The following is an 18,352-nucleotide window of genomic DNA, read 5'->3' as shown; positions in this document are numbered from 1 at the left end:
TGATCACAGATGCCCTTCTAAGAGGGAGGCAGAGAAAGATTTCACACAGAAGAGGAGAAGGCCATGTGATCACAGAGGCAGAAGTTGAAGTGACATAGTCACAAGAAACTTAAAGAGGCAGAAAATGGATTCTCCAGAGAGCCTCCAGAGAGATTGCTACACTACATAGGTTTCAACTGATGAAAATGATTTTGAACTTCTGGCTTTGGAACATTAAGAGAATAAATTTGTGTTGTTTTGAGCCACCCTAAATATGTTGCTTAATTTGTGTTTCACAGCAATTACATTTTCATTTGAATTACCGGCTTAAGAAGGAGGGCGTGGCTTGCTGGGAGCTGTGGTAGATTACAAGGGAACTAAAGAACCACTTAACTTCTTAATACCTAAACTGTTTAAAACACAGTCATAGCCTTGATTTTCCTCAAAAAACACTCCTGTAAGGCAATTGTGAAGACAGTGCAACTGGGCATTCAACACACAAAAAACATAAAAGCCGTATGACAATTGTACCATCAGGTGGCACCTCTTTAGCCCCAAGTGCAAGAGGAAGAGTTGGAGGGACTGAAGAATATAACCGGGGAGGCGAAGATGCTGAACACCATCTCAGGTCGCCTCTCTGCCATTCACCAGAGGGGAAAAGGCTTTAGACTCATTGAGAGATTGGACTGTCAGCCCTGATTGTTCTTACCACCTCAGAGCCTATGAAGGTCTAGGAAATTTGTCTAGGATTTCATCCTGGGAGAGGAAGAAAACATTGACAATTTATTGAAAAATACAAGGGTAAGATAAAGTCCGTTTATGATTACATGGACTAAGTCTAACTGATTAAAAACAATTCAACTGTTGTATAGATCTCGTCTGAGTGGCAGAATGCTGAGTTTAAAAAGTTACAAAGTTGGCAAAATTAAATAACTCAAAGTCACACAGAAAAGGAAGAGATGGAAAGAGCTATCATGTGCTTTCTTAAGCTTTTCTGTTCTTTGTTAAGCAGGATGCTATGTGCATTACATCGTTTATCTCATTTAATCCTCACTTAACCCTACAAGGTAGGCAGTTTATCTCTAGTCTTCAGATGAAGAAGCAGCCAAGAAGAACTAAAGCAACTGCTGGCTGTACCAGGGAAGAGATTTAACTCTCCGTCTATCCAGTTCCAAAGAACACATGCTTTCTGCTTTGAAGTGCATAAAAAACATTAACCAAATTTGAACTTTCAGTGGAACTTCGGCAATGGATGAACTTGAGTAGATTCATAAAAGGAAAAGATTGGGAATTGTGAAAAGCCATAATGGGGAACGATTTATTTTGTGACTCTGTCAAATAAAGGCAATGCCAATTTTTATCTGGTTCTGTTTGAAAAGAAAAACGACAAATTTATTCCACGTGGGGAAATTAATTTAAAATCTTTTCATGGATACCTATAATACCCATATACACACACTCCCACAATTTACTTAGAAGATAAGGTAGAGTATTAATGTTCAGCTGCAGAAAATTGGTGGGAATTGGGTGATCAGTTCTGGATACATAGCACCCTTAGACACAGATCAAAGCAAATAAGGAGAATTCTGGGTGCAGTGCTAAGGCCAAGATTGAATGTTGGTATAGGAATGTAACTTGTGTGGTATGTTGCAAATTGTACTGATGAAAGCCTCAATGTTGAACCCCCTTCTATGAATTGCCCAAAAAAGAAAATAAAATTAGTTAATACAGAAAATTAATTATTCCAGAATTAAGAAACCCAAAGAGCATGAAAGGGAAGCTGAGATAACCCAGAGATTACTAACTTCAGAAATAGGACAACATCCCTATGATTGGGTTAAACCTAAGGGAGGTGTGGGGTTACCAGACAACCTCAGAGGATGGGTCAAGTAGGGCAAGTGCTTGGACATGTAGAGCAAGGCCAGGGGGTATCATGTGTTTGACATGAGGAGGGGAGAACACAACTGTAACTCCAGCTGTCAAGGTCAAGCTTCTGCTAATACCTCTGAGGGGCTTCTTTGGGGTGGCTTAGGGATAGCAAAAGACTCTGAAGACTAGAGCTGGAGCGGCCTCTCTGTTCGCATTGAGGAACACTGTGAGAAAATAAACACAGGAAAGGAACTGCTTTTTCCTTATCTTATGGCTTCTGATCATCTTTTCTTATTTCCATGGGCAGAAATTAAAGAAAATTAGCTGACACGATGATCTAGGAAATACAATTTCTGGAATTCTGAACCCAGCAACTCTGCCCAGAGTATTGAAGGGTGCATTCAGAGCTAAAACCCAATAATGGACACCAGGTACTGAGCCATGTGAGTGAGAGGAAATGAAAATTCAGAGGTTCCTAAGGGCAAGATGAAGAAGGACAGAGGACATCTGCATGTTACATTATAATGAACATCCATACAATGGTCAACCCAATCAAGCCCTTCAATTCAAACCAGTTGCCTCATTTTGTTAACAATAACTTTCCCTATGAACCAGCTTGCTAGAACTGCTTACCCTTAGGCAGAAAGCAGATTAAGGCAACTTTATAATAAACAGGTGAATGAACTTTATAATGAACACATTATACACTCACTCTCTCTCTCACACACACACACATACATACATATCTCATTTTCTTTATCTATGCATCTGTCAACAAACATTTTTATGTTACTTCCACACCTTGGCTCTTGTGAACAATGCTTAAATGAACATAGTAATGCAAATGGTTCTTTATGATTGTGAATTCAATTCTTTTGTATAAATACCCAGGAGGGCCACTGCATCCTATACTAGTTTGACATTTTATTTTTCAAGGAACTCACATCCTGTTTCCATGGCGGCTACACCATGTTACACTTCTACCAACAGTACCCAAGGGTTCTGATTTCTCCACAACCTTGCTAACACTTGTTAGTCTCTGGTTGGTTTGTTTTTGGAACAGCCATTCTAACCAGTGTCGAGTGGTTTCTCAATGTAGTTTTAATTTACATTTCCTTGATAGATGACAATGTTAAACATTTTCACACATACCCACTGGCCATTTGTATGTCTTCATTAAGAAATACCTATTCAAGTCCTTTGCCTATTTCAAAATTAGGATTTTCTTTTCTTTTTGCGATATTACAGATATTGATAAGTGGTTTACAAATATTTTCCAATTTTGCAGGTTGCCTTTTCATTCTATTAATTGTTTCCTTTGCTGTGTGGAAGGTTTTTAGTTTGATGTGGTCTTGCTTGTCTATTTTTGCTTTTGTTACCTATGCTTTTGGTGTTACATCCAAGAAATCATTACCAAGACCAGAGTCACAAAGTTTCCTACTATGTTTTCTTCTAGAAGTTGTATAATTTCAGGTCTTATGTTTAAGTCTTCAATCCAATTTGAGTCAATTTATGTGTAGGTATAAGACAAGGCTCCAACTTGATTCTTTTTCAGGTGAACATCTACTTTCCCCAATACTGTATAACCCAGAACTAACCTTTCTCCATTGTGTATTCTTGGCACCTTGTTAAAGATTAGAGATCAGTTGACTCTATCTATCTATCTGTCTATGTATGTATGTATGTATGTATCTATCTATCTATCTATCTATCTATCATCTTTTACCTATCTATATCAACATATACTTATAAAGAAATGAACATGGATTTTATCTGGGCTCTCTAGTATGTTCTTTTGGTCCATATATCTATCTTTATGCCAGTACCATACTCTCTTCATATTTTGTGATTACTATAGCTTTGTAATATATGTTGAAATCAGGAAATATGAGACCTTTAGCTTTGGTTTTCTTTGTCAACATTGCTTTGATTCTATGAAGTCCTTTGTGGTTCCATACGAATTTTAGAATTTTTTTCTATAGATTCCTTTGGGTTGGATGGACATTTTAACAATATTAAGTTGTCTAATCTATAAACATAGACATATTTCCATTTATTTGTGTCTTCTTTAATTTATTTGATCACAGTTTGTAATTTTCAATTTATAAATCTTTCACTTCCTTAGATTCATTCTTAAATATTTCATTCTTTTTGATGCTTTTACACATGGCATTGTTTCCTTAAATACATTGTCAAATTATTTATTGTAAGTATGTAGAAACGGAACTAATTTTTGGATGTTGATTTTATATTCTGCAACATTACTATATTTATTTAGTAGTTTAACAGGTTATTGATGGAGTCTTTAGGGTTTTGTATATATGACGTATACGATGATGCCATCTGTGAACAAAGATAATTTTACTTCTTGTTTTCTGATTGGGATACCTCTACTTTATTGGTGGTTCTGTCTAAGTTTTACTGTACTGTGTTAAGTAGAAGTGACAAGAGTGGGCATTCTTGGCTCAGCAACCGTAGCTCAGTGACTAGAGTGCCAGCCACATACAGTGAGGCTGGCAGGTTTGAGCCCCACCTGGGCCTGCAAAACAATAATGACAACTATAACCAAAAATAGCCAGGTGTTGTGGTGGGTGCCTGTATTCCCAGCTACTTGGGAGCCTGAGGCAAGAGAATCACTTAAGCCCAAGAGTTTGAGGTTGCTGTGAGCTTTGACGCGACAGCACTCTACTGAGGGCAACATAGTGAAACTGTCTCCCCCCCAAAAATAAAAATAAATAAAAATAAAAAAGAATGGGCATTCTTGTCTTGTTCCTGATCTCGGAGAAAAGACTGCATTCTCTTCCACTGAGTATGATTTTAGCTCTGGGCTTCTCATATATGACCTTTATTATGTTGAGTTAATTTCCTTCTGTTTCTAGTTCGCTGAATGCTTTTATCAAGAAAGGGTGCTGAAATGTGTCAAATACATCTTCTGCACCTATTTTTATCCTGGGCTCTGTTAATGTGATGTGTCACATCAATTGATTTTCTTAAATTGAAACATCCTTACATTCTAAGGATAAATACTACTTAGTCATGGTTTCTGATAATTTTAATGTGCTCTTGGACTAGGTTTGCTATGATTTTATTGAGGATTTTACATCTGCATTCATCAGGAATATTGGCCTAAGAATGCCTTTCTTTTTTTTTTATAGTGCTTTTTTTCTGGCTTTGGTATCAGGATTATGCTGGCTTCATAAAATGAGTTTGTAAGTGTTCATTCCTCGTGAGATTCTTGGAAGAGTTTAAAAGGAATTGGTTTTAATTCTTCCTCAAATATTTGGTAGAATTCACCAATGAAGTCATCTGATCCTGCAATTTTCTTTGTTGTGAGGTTTTGATTACTGGTTTCATTTCCTTTCGAGTTATGCTAAATTTATAAATAAATTTAGTATAAATAGATTTACTATTTTTTCATGATTCAGTTTTGCTAGGTTATATATTTTGGGGATTTATTTATTTCTTCTGTATTATCAAATTTGTTGGTATATAGTTGTTCATAGTTGTATCTTAAAATACATTTAATATCTGTGTCATCAATTATAATGTCTGTTCTTTCATTTCTGACTGAATTTTCTGTATTTTTTACTTAGTCAAAATAGGTTTATCAATCTTGTTGATCTTCTAAAAACACCCCTCTTAATTTTATTGATTTTTCTCTTGTTATCCCATTCTCTATATTGCTTATTTTTGGTTGTAATCTTTATTTCCTTCCTTTCAACAACTAAGAGTTTAGTTTGTTTTCCTTATTCATGTCTCTTGAGGTGTAAACCTACATTGTTCATTTGGGATTGTCTCTTTTAAAGTGGCTGTTTGTTGCTATAAATTACTCTCCTAGTACTGTTTTTACTGCATCTTTTGGCATTTTTTTTTCCTTTGTTTCAAAATATCTTCTAATTTTCCTTTTGATTTTTTGTATGAACCATTGGCTATTCAAAATCATGTTTTTTAATTCCTATGTATTTGTAAATTTTCCAGTTTTCCTTCTCCTGATTTCTAATTTCATTTTATTATGGTAAGAAAAAAAGATTGTTGGTATGATTTTTAATCTTCTTAAATTTGCTAAGACTTGTTTGTGACCTAACTCGTGCAATTTTCTGGAGAATATCACATCTACCCTTGACAAGAACGTATAGTCCGCTACTCCTGGGTAAAACATTCAGTAGATGTTATTAGATCTATGTGGTGTACTATATTGCTTATGCTCGGTTTCCTTATTGATTAGCTCTCTGGATGACCATCTATTATTATATAAGTTGGGTACTGAAGTATTCTACATTATTGCGCTGCTGTCCATTTTTTCTGTCAGTTCCATCAGTGTATTCTTGTTATGTTTGAATATTCTGATGTCAAATATGAACATATATTCATAATTGTTATTGAATTGGCCCTTTTATCATGATAAAATCTTTGTCTCCTATTGGGGTTTTTAACTTAACATCTATCTATGTTGTCTGATATAAGTTATTCTCTTTCAGTTACCATTTCTATGGAATATCTTTTTCCATCACTTTCAACCTGTGTCTTTAAGCCTTAAGTTAGTCCCCCTTAAGTAGGCAACATGTAGTTTGATCTTCTTGTTGTTTTATTCATTCTGCCTCTCTTTGTCTTTTGATTAGGGAGATTAATCTATTTACATATAAAGCAATTATTGATAGGGAACTTCTTATTATTGCTATTTTGTTAATTACTTTATGTCTATCTTGGAGATCTTCTGTTCCTCTTTTCTGCTCTTACTGTCTCCCTCTGTATTTCATGGATAATATTGATAGCAACATACTTTGATTCATTTTCATTTTCCTTTATCTATTTTCGATAAATTTTTTCTTTACGTTCCCATGGGGCATACATCCATATATCTTACAGTTATAACAGTCAATTTTACACTAATAGCACTTTGAATTCTATCACAAACAGTAATCTTTCCACTGTTTTATATTATTGACGTCAAAAATTACATCTTTTCATATAACAAATGCAGATATTGTAATCTCTTCCATTTTTGAAGGACATTTTGCTGGCTATAACATTCTTAGTTGTGTTTTTGGTTTTGGTTTTGGTTTTGGTTTTTTCTTTTATCTCTTTGAATATATCACCCCATTACTTTCTAGTCTACAGGCTTCCTGCCAAGAAAGCTCCTGATTGTTTTATACAAAACAAGTCACTTTTTCCTTGGTGCTTTCAAAATTCTCTCTTTTGACAATTTGACTTTAATGTGTCTCAGTGTGGACTTCTTTGTTTTGATCCTATTTGAAATCTGTTTATCATTTGGACTAAGGATATCTATTTCCCTCCCAAGATTTTAGAAGTTTTTAGTCATTATTTCTTGGAAGACAGTAGAACTTCCATAACTTGACTACCCAAGGGACCGTAACAAACTGGTTGACATATGGAGGTAGTCAACATAAGTAACAAGGCCTACTGTACTGATACATACATGTGACGCATGTTCAGTCTATGAAAGTTAGGTCAACTTAAGAAGGTGGTCAGCGTAGGGAAGTGTCCAGCTGGAGAGGTTTCACTGTGTATTCCTTGACTCTTTCTTCTCCTGAAACTTCCATAACATGTGCATTTGCTTGGTCTATGGTACCTCATAATTTCCTGAGTCTTTTCTCACTTTTTTTTCATTTGTTTTATTCTTCTGATTGGATACTTTCAAATGACTTGAGTTCTTCTGCTTAACCAAGCATACTGTTGAACCACTCTAGCAAATTTCTTTCATTTGTTATTGATCCTTCGGCTCCAAACTTTGCTTTTTTTTTTTTTTTTTAATATGTTTTATCTCTTTTTTATCATGCTTGTTTTGTTCATGGAACATTTTCCTCAGCTCATACAGGATCTTTCTGACAGTTATTTTCATTGTTGTCAGGTATATTTATTCTTATTTTTTGGGGGGGATTATTTCTGGAGGTTTATTTTATTCCTTTAGTTTGGCCATGTTTGTCTGTTTCTTCATGTTCTTTGAACCTATGTGTTAAGACCTGTGTGTTTGAAAAACTGGCCACATTTCCCAGTCTTTATCAATTAACTCTGAATGGAGAAAGGCTTTCATTAGTCATCCCAACTAGAGAACCTAGAGGTCTCTCAAACTTTTCCTTTGGTTGTATTTTCTCTGGCCTCATATATGTAAAGTCCTAATAAAAGAGATTCCCTGTTTTATTTTTTCAGGAAGTCATAATCTCTTGCTCACTGTAGTGTCTGTTGTTCTACAGGTTCTCTGGTTCTGCAGCAGCCAACTGTCCCACACTTTTTGGTTCTCAGTGGCCACCACATAGCTTCTCATCTACATTCTAATCATCTGAGTCAGCTGTCAATCCCTCAAGCAGCCCTCCAAAAAGAAGGTCGCTGAACACACATTCTTCTTCTCTCCCTCTCTCCCTTTCTGACTGAAGGATGAGTTGAGATAAAAAACAGTTTCTCAAGCTGTTCTTAGAAAAGTCAAGACATTAGAGGCATACTCCCCTCAGTTCTGTCCATATTAGGGAAGAAATCTCAGAATGAGCACCCTCTCTAACTCATGCAAATTTATGCTAGTGGCTGTCAGCTACTTGATGCTTTCTGCTGTTCTCTGCTGCCCCCAGGCCTACAAACAGTGCCAGTTCCCATAGCACTCCAAATGAGGAAGGATGTGAGTGAGAAATCAGTTTCTTAGGGAGCTCTCAGAAAAGCTGGGATACGAGGAGAACATTCCACTTATCAACATACCTTCCACAGAGATGTCTCAGGTAGAAAGCCTACTCTCAATAATGCAAAGCAGTACTGGTCACAGCAAGCTGCCAGCTACTTTCTACTATTTTCAGCTGCCCCAGGCTTCCAAACAAGCCCATTTCTGTCAGAATTCTAACTGAGAACTTGGGTGAGACAGACCAGTTCCTCACATAGGGCCCGAGACAGTTGGGATGTTGGATTCATGTTCTACTTTATGATTGTTCCAATGGGAGGGTGTCACAGGCTGAGGGTTTCTCTTTTTGCAACAAGTTGCTTTAGGGGAAGAGCTGTCAAAGATAAAGTGAAATTGCTTTATGCATCTCAAGAAAGCTGTTCTCAGCTTTGTGCTCACCTTGAATAGTGCAGATTTTTAACTAGATTCTAGAAAGCTCATAAAGTTATTTTGGTTTGTATATCGTGGTTAAATCAGTGTTTCCATAGAGGCACAAGAACTTCCTACTCTGTTAAGATCATTCCTAACACCACTTTTAAAATAACAATTACTACATATATTGGCATAAATTTTCTTCCAATATATCGTAATATTAGTGCTCTCTTTATAGCTAGATCATCAAATCTTTGAAGTTATATTAGACTTCTCTCTTCCTACTATGCATCTATTGCTATACTAGGCACATAGGCACATAGAAGTACACAATAATACATTATTGTGTAAAAATAGGCAGTATGTTGAGGAGAATCAGTATATAAAGACAGTGAGAGAGTAAGCTTTGGTATAAGATAAATCAAGGTTTAAATTATGTCTCTTACAGCTTCTGGATAATAGATAAAATACAGTATGTCTATAACTTAGTTTTCTCATCATAAAAATGGAACAATCATATTTAACTACTACTGTTACAATGAGAAGTGAATTTGTAAAATGCGCCAAATTCTTAGCCAAGGGCCTGTCACACACACCGTTAAATGCCCAATAGCACTGTACATTATTTTCACTGTTTTGTCTAATTTGACAGTGAAAAATTAAATGGCCATGTAAGGTAGGGAAAGTTCCCACAGTCACAGCAATGAAACACTCATTTTACACTTGGCTAATTTTATTTTATCCTATTGTATCCTAGTTATTTTAATCACTTTTCTCATATTCTTTTGAAGATGCCTATGGTCGAAATAAATTAAATCAAGAAAAACAATAGTTATTTTTAAAAATTAGTTAATTTTAAGTATAAGTTCATTAATTTTGTGATATTTGGCTTATCTTGAAATCCCAAGGTAATTGCCAGTGGAAAAAATATAAAGAGAATATAGTAAACTATAAAATGTTTACTTTCACTTCTCTGTTTAATGGATAACTTTTTTTTTTTTTCAGTTTTTGGCCAGGGTTAGCGTTTGAACCCACCACCTCCGGTATATGGGGCCGGCGCCCTACTCCTTTGAGCCATAGGCATTGCCCCATAGATAATATTTTTCTTTATGAATAACATTTTTAATCTCGTTTTTAAAAAATCAATATTTCTGACAGATGAGAAATGCATAAAATGTTAAGTTTATTGAGAAACTTCAATAGCTAAGAAGTATAATTAGTTTATGCCATTTTCCCAGTAAAATGATCATTGTATATAATACATAATGCTGTATATGTTATTCATTCTTCAAGCCCTTATCTTCTTCATGTTTTGTTAATGCTCCACTATTCTAATTTTCAGGATACAATAAAATTAGCATTGTAAGGACTTTATATGTCAAGTTTTCATAGCATCATATTTGTAGAAAAGGAAACTGGAGTATAAACTATTTGAGGCCTACCAGGATCAGACTGGAAATTAGAAGCAGATCTATGAGTATAATCTGTTATTCTTTTTATTTATTCTGTTTTTATTTTTAAATAATTTATTCACAACCACAGTCTAAAAGGTAAATGTTAGTATTCGATTAAACTAGTATTTTTGAGCTCCCAAGTTGTCTAACAGTCTTGTACAATGAAAAAGATGGTTGGTAGCAAATTATTTATTGTCACTCAAATCTATTTGTTGGCAAGCAAGTAGCCATCAAAAGCCTCCTCCTTGTCAAATAAAAAGTACCTTCCCACATGACATGCTTTCTGAAATGTTATTATTAAAATATCATTTATTTGAATTCATAGGTAAATGTAAATTGATAAAAATAGAAGAGACAGAGCTGTATGTTCTAACATTGTCTGTCACTTACATTGAAAACAAAAAGAAAAAATTATTTCCATCAACTATATGGCCATTCCAATTGTACCTGTTTACCTCTACAGCTGGATGAAGGGCATTTTTCACAACAAGAATTGAATTTTATTCATCATGATACTAGTCACATCTCCTATTGTCTGTCACTGTGCAATAAATGAATTGTTAGATGAATTTTTAAATTGATATTTTTGGGGCACCTTCATATGCAATTCACAGTGCTCAGAATTTCTTAGTATGTCTTCTCTTCCAAATTTAATAATACTCTGAGGCAACTATTATTTCCCCCCATTTAACAGATTAGAAACCTGAGATAGAAAGATGATATATTTTGTTTAAGGTCACATGATTAGCAAATATAGAAACTAGAACTATAGTTCTAGAAGGCAACTAAAATGCCTTCTCAAAAGGCATTTTCTTTTGTCCTGCACCAAGAAAGTAACAAAGTTGGGCAGGTGGATCGCTTGAGCTCAGGAATTTGAGACCAGCCTGAGCAAGAGTGAGACCCCCATCTCTGCCAAAAACAGAAAAAGAATCGTAGCCGGGCATGGTGGCAGCCCCTGTAATCCCAGCTACTTAAGAGGCTGAGGCAAGAGGATTGCTCAAGCCCAAGAGTTGGAGGTTGCTATGAGCTGTGATACCATGGCACTTTACCCAAGGCAACAGAGTGAGATTCTGTCACAAAAATACAAAATAAAATAAAAAGAAAATAACAAAATCCAGAGAATCTTAGACTATCAGACTCTGAGGAGATTTAAAAAATTATCTAGATACTCAGAACCAGTCATATTGGGGATTAAAAACACTTATCTCCACTTTGTAACTTCTTGTTTATTTCCCAACTTGAACATAAATGCACTGATGAAATTGTTCTCTTCCTTAACCATAATTGAAAGCATAGAGAGTAAATGAATGATAATTTTGAAGGGGAAGAAAGAAAAAGAAATGTTAATAATAACTCATCATTTATTATATAATTACTATGTCTGAAGAGTATGCATTAATTAATTCCATCCCCACTGCAACCCTATGAGGTAGAAATTATTATTATTTTCATTTTACACACAAGGAAACTAAGCTTGAAGACAGTAAGGAATTTTTCTAAGTCCATACATGTAAAATAAAGAATTTGGCTTCACTCAAATAAAGGCCCATGCTGTGTTGCCAGTTCCTGGGAGGTAACCTCTAAACCCTTGGAATTTCCCACATGATGTCTGTTATTTATAGTAGGTCCCTCAGTCCACATCTAAAAAATTACGATAATGAAGTGACTCATGGTAGAAAATACTGAAGACTAAGTTCAACCAAATGAGAAATTAATCCATTAATCACGTCTACCTAATGCAGCCCCCCCACCCCAAATTCTGAATGTGGAAGCTTGAGTGAACCTCTAGCATGGTAACACTCTATAGAAACTTACCCAGGGATATTCCTTAGGCTTCACATTTGGAATTCTCCTAGACTCTATCTCATGTGTTTCTTTCATTAGCTGGTCCTAATTTATTTCCTTTCCCTGTGATAAATATGACTGTGAATATAATTGCTTTCCATGAGTTCACTGACTATTTTGAGGGAATCATCAAATTTGAGGGTGACTGTGGGAGACCCTAAAGTTGCAGTTTTCTGAGGTTTGACCTCAGACTGAAATAATACGCCACTAGGCTGCACTTGACTCATGTCTTAAATGAGTTTGGGTTGTTGTAATCAGTTTGGTTGTTAATAGAGCACCACAGAGCAGTGGATTGAACAATATTTACTCCTGATAATGCTGGAGCCTGGGAAATCCAAGTTCAAGGGCTGGCTGGCAGATCCAGTGCCTGGTGAGTGCTGGCAGTGAGAGCTTGCTTCCTGGTTTGCAGATCAGGGTCTCATTATATCCTCACATGGTAGAGAGTAAAGACAGGAAACAAACTCTCAGTGTCTCTTTTTATACAGTAGTAATCTCATTCATGAATCCTCCACCTTCATTTCCTAACTACCTTTCAAAGACCTCACCTCTTAACACCATTAGATGGGGGTTACGATTTCAATTTTTTTTTGATGTATTATATGTAAATTCATATGTTGCTTGCCTTGATGCTGTGACAACTTGTCCTCTGACCCAGTGGGGTACAAAGGACAACATCCTTAGAGTAGAGTCTCACTCTGTGGCCCTGGGTAAAGTGCCAGGGCATCATGACAGCTCACAACAACCTCAAACTCTCAGGCTCAAGCAGTCCTCTGGGTCTCCTTCTTGCTCAGGCTGGTCCTGAACTCCAGAGCTCAAGGAATCCACCCGCCTTGGCCTCCCAGAGTGCTGGGATTACCAGGCCTAAGACTTCAACATATTAATTAAGGGAAGGCACAAACATTCAGGCCATAACATCTCATTAACTTGTTCTGTCAGATGGGAGCCAGAGCCTGGAAAAGTGCCACCTCTTACTGATGTATTTGCACTATTGCTGCAACTGTTGTTTGTTGAATTTGCCACCTGGAAGATAAAGATTCCCACCTGAATTCAGAACTTGAAAGCTGAGTTCTCTCTGAGTTCCAGTCTCAGCTCAGATTTTGAACAATTCTCTAGGAAACACCCCTTTATGTTGACTAGCTAATCTTACAATAAGCTCCTCCAAAGAAAGCATGGTGTGACTTCCCTCCAAGTGCCACAAGCTAGACTTTATCAAATAACCAGACAATGCTGAAAAGCAGTGGGGTAACTAAGTCTCTATTTCCCCTGTACGTTTCAGCCTGCCTGGTTGAGTACAGAGAGAACCCTCTTCAGAGGTGCTTATGTGTTACAAGCCACAAGTAGATTCAGTGGGTTAGTGACCATTGCAGGATGCAAAAGGGATGGTATTAGATGTAAATTCATATGTTGCTTGCCTTGATGCTGTGAGATCTTGTCCTCTGACCCAGTGGGGTACAAAGGACAACATCCTTAGAAACCAGTGCTTATTGAAAAAGGAAAGGGGGAAGGAACACTTTATTCCTGTCGCACCAAAAACCTCTGAAGACCTTATGCAATTGATTTAAGAATGTAAAACACTTAGATAAGTCTTACTGGGAAATGCTGCTTTTCAAGAATGTTCAAAATCTGGAGCCTCAAAAACACTTAAAAGCTTTCTATTATTCTTCTGGAATAGAGTAATTGACCTCAGACCCCTCAGAGGTCAATTGGTGTACCTTAAAGAGAGAGACCATCACTTACGGACACCAGCTCCAACAAATAGGAATTCATCTGGAAAACACCTAAGGGTAAAAACAGCCAGACTATCCAGTCTAGGAAAACTAGGTGTTAATTTAAGGAAGGTCGTTATAATAATAGTTACACACTATTGTTGACCTTTGGTCTCATTAGTATTGTTCTGAGTGTTTGATTGTTTTATAATCCACACACTCAAACCAGGCAAGCAAGCAGCACAAATGTTGAGGACTGCATGCCTTTGAGTTAAGGTGATATGGCTAATTCTGGAGGTCCAAATGTAGGCATAGGCAATTTAGTTGACATATGACCCCAAACCCAAATAAGTGTATGGATTGGATTGACCTCTAAGGGTCTGGTTCTACTTCCAAGAAAGTATACAGTATATATACCCAAATCAGATCATCTGAATTAAAACCTAATTGCAGCAACACATCTCTCATCACCCATCTAAACAAACTCTTAGACCATTGGAAAATTTTAGATTTGGCCATCCCTGATGAGGGCATCAATGCTGTCAGTTGGATCTGCCACTTTTGTCCATTATAATCATCATGGATGCCACTCTAACCTTTTTAGCTGTGAACCATAGCCCTTTGTCTTAAAATATATTTGCAAATCAATCTTCCAGGCCTAAGATGCTTCCAAATGACACAAAAGCTCAGCTTCATTATAATGCCATTGAACCACTAAAACAGGACACGTATTAATCTGGGATCCACTTGAAAAAGATCCTCTGTTTCACATCCTGAAAGACATTGGCCCAGGCCAGGATCCCATCATTAGAGATGAATTTTTCCCCAGATCTAGAGACAACTTCATGCAGGACCCCAAAACCTTCATGCCAGTGACATTTATGAACTTCCTTTCCTTAACTAACAAAGGGGACAGAGGACATTATTGCTTTTCTTTCTGTGATATCATGGATTCTATTTTTCACCAAGTTAACCCTGCTTAGTCCATGATTCTGGTATACTCCTCACTCTATGATAAACATACACCTCTACCTTCCTCTGGGTAAAGGGAAGCATGGTAGAGATTAGTACTATCTATGACATTGGAAAAATTAGTGGAAATTATTACTTTCTCCAGCAGATGATAACCTCATATCAGTCAACCCTTAGACCCAGTGAGCGGAGGACTAATTACTCTAGTGCCATCTCCACTTACACCTCTATCCACTATCCACCTCCAATTTTCCCCAACAACCTCTCACCATGTGGTGTCATGGTTGAACCATGACCACTACAACCACCCTTTCCCCTGGTCATGCACAAATATCACTAATCTTGACATACATAGCAGAACCTCCGTAGTTAACCACCTCCCTACATTGCCCAACTCCTTAAGTTGACCTAATCGTCATGGACTGGCTGGCATCACATACATGTTATCAGTACAGTAGGCTTAGTTCTTTATGTTGACCACCTCTGTATGTTGATCAATTTGTTACATCCCTTGAGTGGTCGAATTACAGAAGTTCTACTGTAGTTTACTAAGCAACCAACCACATATCCTCCAACAACATAACCAATGGACCTGCCAATTTGACCTGAGAAAGACACCGTGAGATATATATATATATATGTGTGTGTGTGTGTGTGTGCGTGTGTGTGTGTCTTTGAACACACTTTACAACTCTACCTAGATATCATTAGAGATCCAGGAAATTTAAGATCTATTTTCTTGACTAATGCCCCATAAATGAGAAACATAGTTATAGGCTGCCCTATAAGGATTCCTTATATTTCCAAATGTGTTCTTCCTTTTTTCTCTTATTATGTTTTCTATACTGTTTAAGGCAACTTATACACTGTTCCCTAAATGTTTCTTCTATTATAACCCCAAAGTTTTCTTGATATGATGTCAAAGAATGACAGGATTTTATTAATCACATCTTTTATTTTCTCTATTCTGATTCTCTGACATCTGGCATCTTTCCAATCCTGAAGAAACTAATGCTGCCCTCTCCCCCTAACCAGAAATAGATTGCTATCTTAATTCATAGATATAGTATACCCAGTTAGCATGCCTTTAAAATACCCATTCTTCTTTATTGGGTTCTTACATTTTTGGCTATTACTTATAAATGTATCTTCCTTAATCACCACACGCCAGGTATCAGACAATATGGAGCAACCCTTGTGCATGAGGGTTATTCAAATTAACCAACTTTAAACATGTTTACTCTAACTAGCCCATTTCTTCCCACAACAACTACATCAAGTTTCTTGCCCACAGTTTCCTCTTGTCCCTTTGCCCTCTGATCAACCACAGTGCTTCACTGTATGTGTCTTCCTTCACACCATGGGGTGATATGATATAGAGTGGTGTGCCTGCCACCTTTTCTTGGGAACTGTGAGTAATAAATCATCCTTTCAGTGGCAGTTGTCTCCTGACCTTGGGGTCTAACCACCCCTAAATAAGAATAATCATTTCTTCCTCTCACATCTCACTGTATACAGTTAAAGTAACCAGGCTGCAGCCTAAATACCTTGCTACTTAGACATTTCTTCCATCAGATGGTCACTTCATCATTCTTAAACTCTACATGGGTAAAGTCCTGGGACATGAGCACAATTCTGCCATCTTCTTTGCAACTTTATAACAACGATGGCCTTTATCCAGCCCCAGTAACTTGCTGCTCATTTCCATTTGAGGTCTCATCAGAATAGACTTTATTGTCTGTATTTCTACCAACACTCTGATCATGACTTTCACTATAACTCTCCTCCTCTTCTGAGCTCTCAGTGGTATTACCCTTAATATTCCACTCGTGGAACTACAGGTTTTTATGGCCTGTTCTTCCACTTTCTTCCGTCCCCTACCCATCACCCAGCTCCAAATCTGCTTCTACTTTCAGGTATTTTTATATTTCCACAGCCCCACAAAAATGTCCCAATTTTCTATCTTAGTCCATTTGTACCATAATGGAATATCACAGACTGAGTGATTTCTAAAAACATAAATGCACTTGTATCACATTTCTGGAAGCTGGTAATACCAAAAGCATGGCACTGGTGTCTGGTGAAGGCCTTTGTGCTGTGTCATCCCATAGGGAAGGTGGAAGGTGGAAGGTGGAAGGTATGGCAAATTGGCAAGTGAGTGGACAAGCCAGAAAGAGAAAGGGGGGCTGAACTTGTCCTTTCACAGGAGTTCACTCCTGCAATTACTAACCCATTCCTGAGACAACAGTATTAATTAGTTGATTAACTAATTGATTATTAAAGGTCCCATGTCTTAATATGGCAATGGAAATTAAGTTTTAACAGTAGTTTTGAAGGGGACATTCAAAACACACAGAGAGGCAAGACCAAAGACCATGAAAGTGGTCTTTGTGGTTATTTCAGGAAAATCCTAAGTATGACAAAGGTGTTAGGTTGAGCAATGGTCTAAGAATAGAGAAAACATGCTGATGGGAATAGAGACTGCTCTTTCAAAAAATTTTCTGAAGTTTCTTGAAGAGAGATGGCAATAGCTAAAGTGGGATTCTGGGCAAAATTTTATTTTGCTTGAGTGAAAATTGAGCATGTTTACAACATATGGCAAGAAACTGAGGGAAAAGGAAAGGAAGAGGGAAAAATCAAGAGAATAGAATGAGGGTTTTGAGCAAAAGTATTTACTTCCTCTGGAGATGATTTTTCAGTTGGTTTGGAGTGGGAACCAGCATTTTGGAATGTTTACAAATCTCCCTGGTTGATTTGAATATGCAGCCACACTGAGAACCACTAGAACTAAACTAAACTCCCACAGCAGTTTATTGAGTGCCTAAAGTAAAGTACTATGCAAAACTCTCTGCATTGTAAACTCAACCTCTAAGATAAAATTCTTTGTTGTTGTTTTTTTTAGTTTCAACAAGAATGAGTTATTTTAAGGAAAACATTGTTTAGCAATCAGAGAAAGACCTTAGGTGTTATGATTTTCCATTTCTGCTCCTGGATTTTTTTCTGCAGAAATACTGGGTAAAAAGCTGTAGGCAAATCACTTCACCATTTAATGCATCAATTTTTTTTTTAATTTTATGAACCAGACATAGTACTTATTTTTTCAACCAAGCTTTTTTTATTTGTTTGATTTACTTTTTTTATCTTTTGGTTTTGACACAATTTCAAGCAATGTTTTATCATTCCTGAATGAATGAATACATTCAAAATGGATGGCATCCTACGACTTCCTTTCTTAGAAACAAGAACTTCACTCTCTGAGGCTTTTCCTTTTTGTTTTCTAATTACAAAGTAAGTGACAAAGGTATCAGTGATACAGTATATCAGAACTAAAATCCAGGCTCGGCGCCTGTGGCTCAAGCGGCTAAGGCGCCAGCCACATACACCTAAGGTGGCGGGTTCAAATCCCCAGCCCGGGCCCGCCAAACAACAATGATGGCTGCAACCAAAAAATGGCCAGGCGTTGTGGCGGGCGCCTGTAGTCCCAGCTACTTGGG

This window comes from Otolemur garnettii, unplaced genomic scaffold (genome assembly GCF_000181295.1).
Source record: "Otolemur garnettii isolate 467f Iridium unplaced genomic scaffold, OtoGar3 scaffold00055, whole genome shotgun sequence".
NCBI lineage: Eukaryota > Metazoa > Chordata > Mammalia > Primates > Galagidae > Otolemur > Otolemur garnettii.
This window is presented reverse-complemented; position numbering follows the sequence as displayed.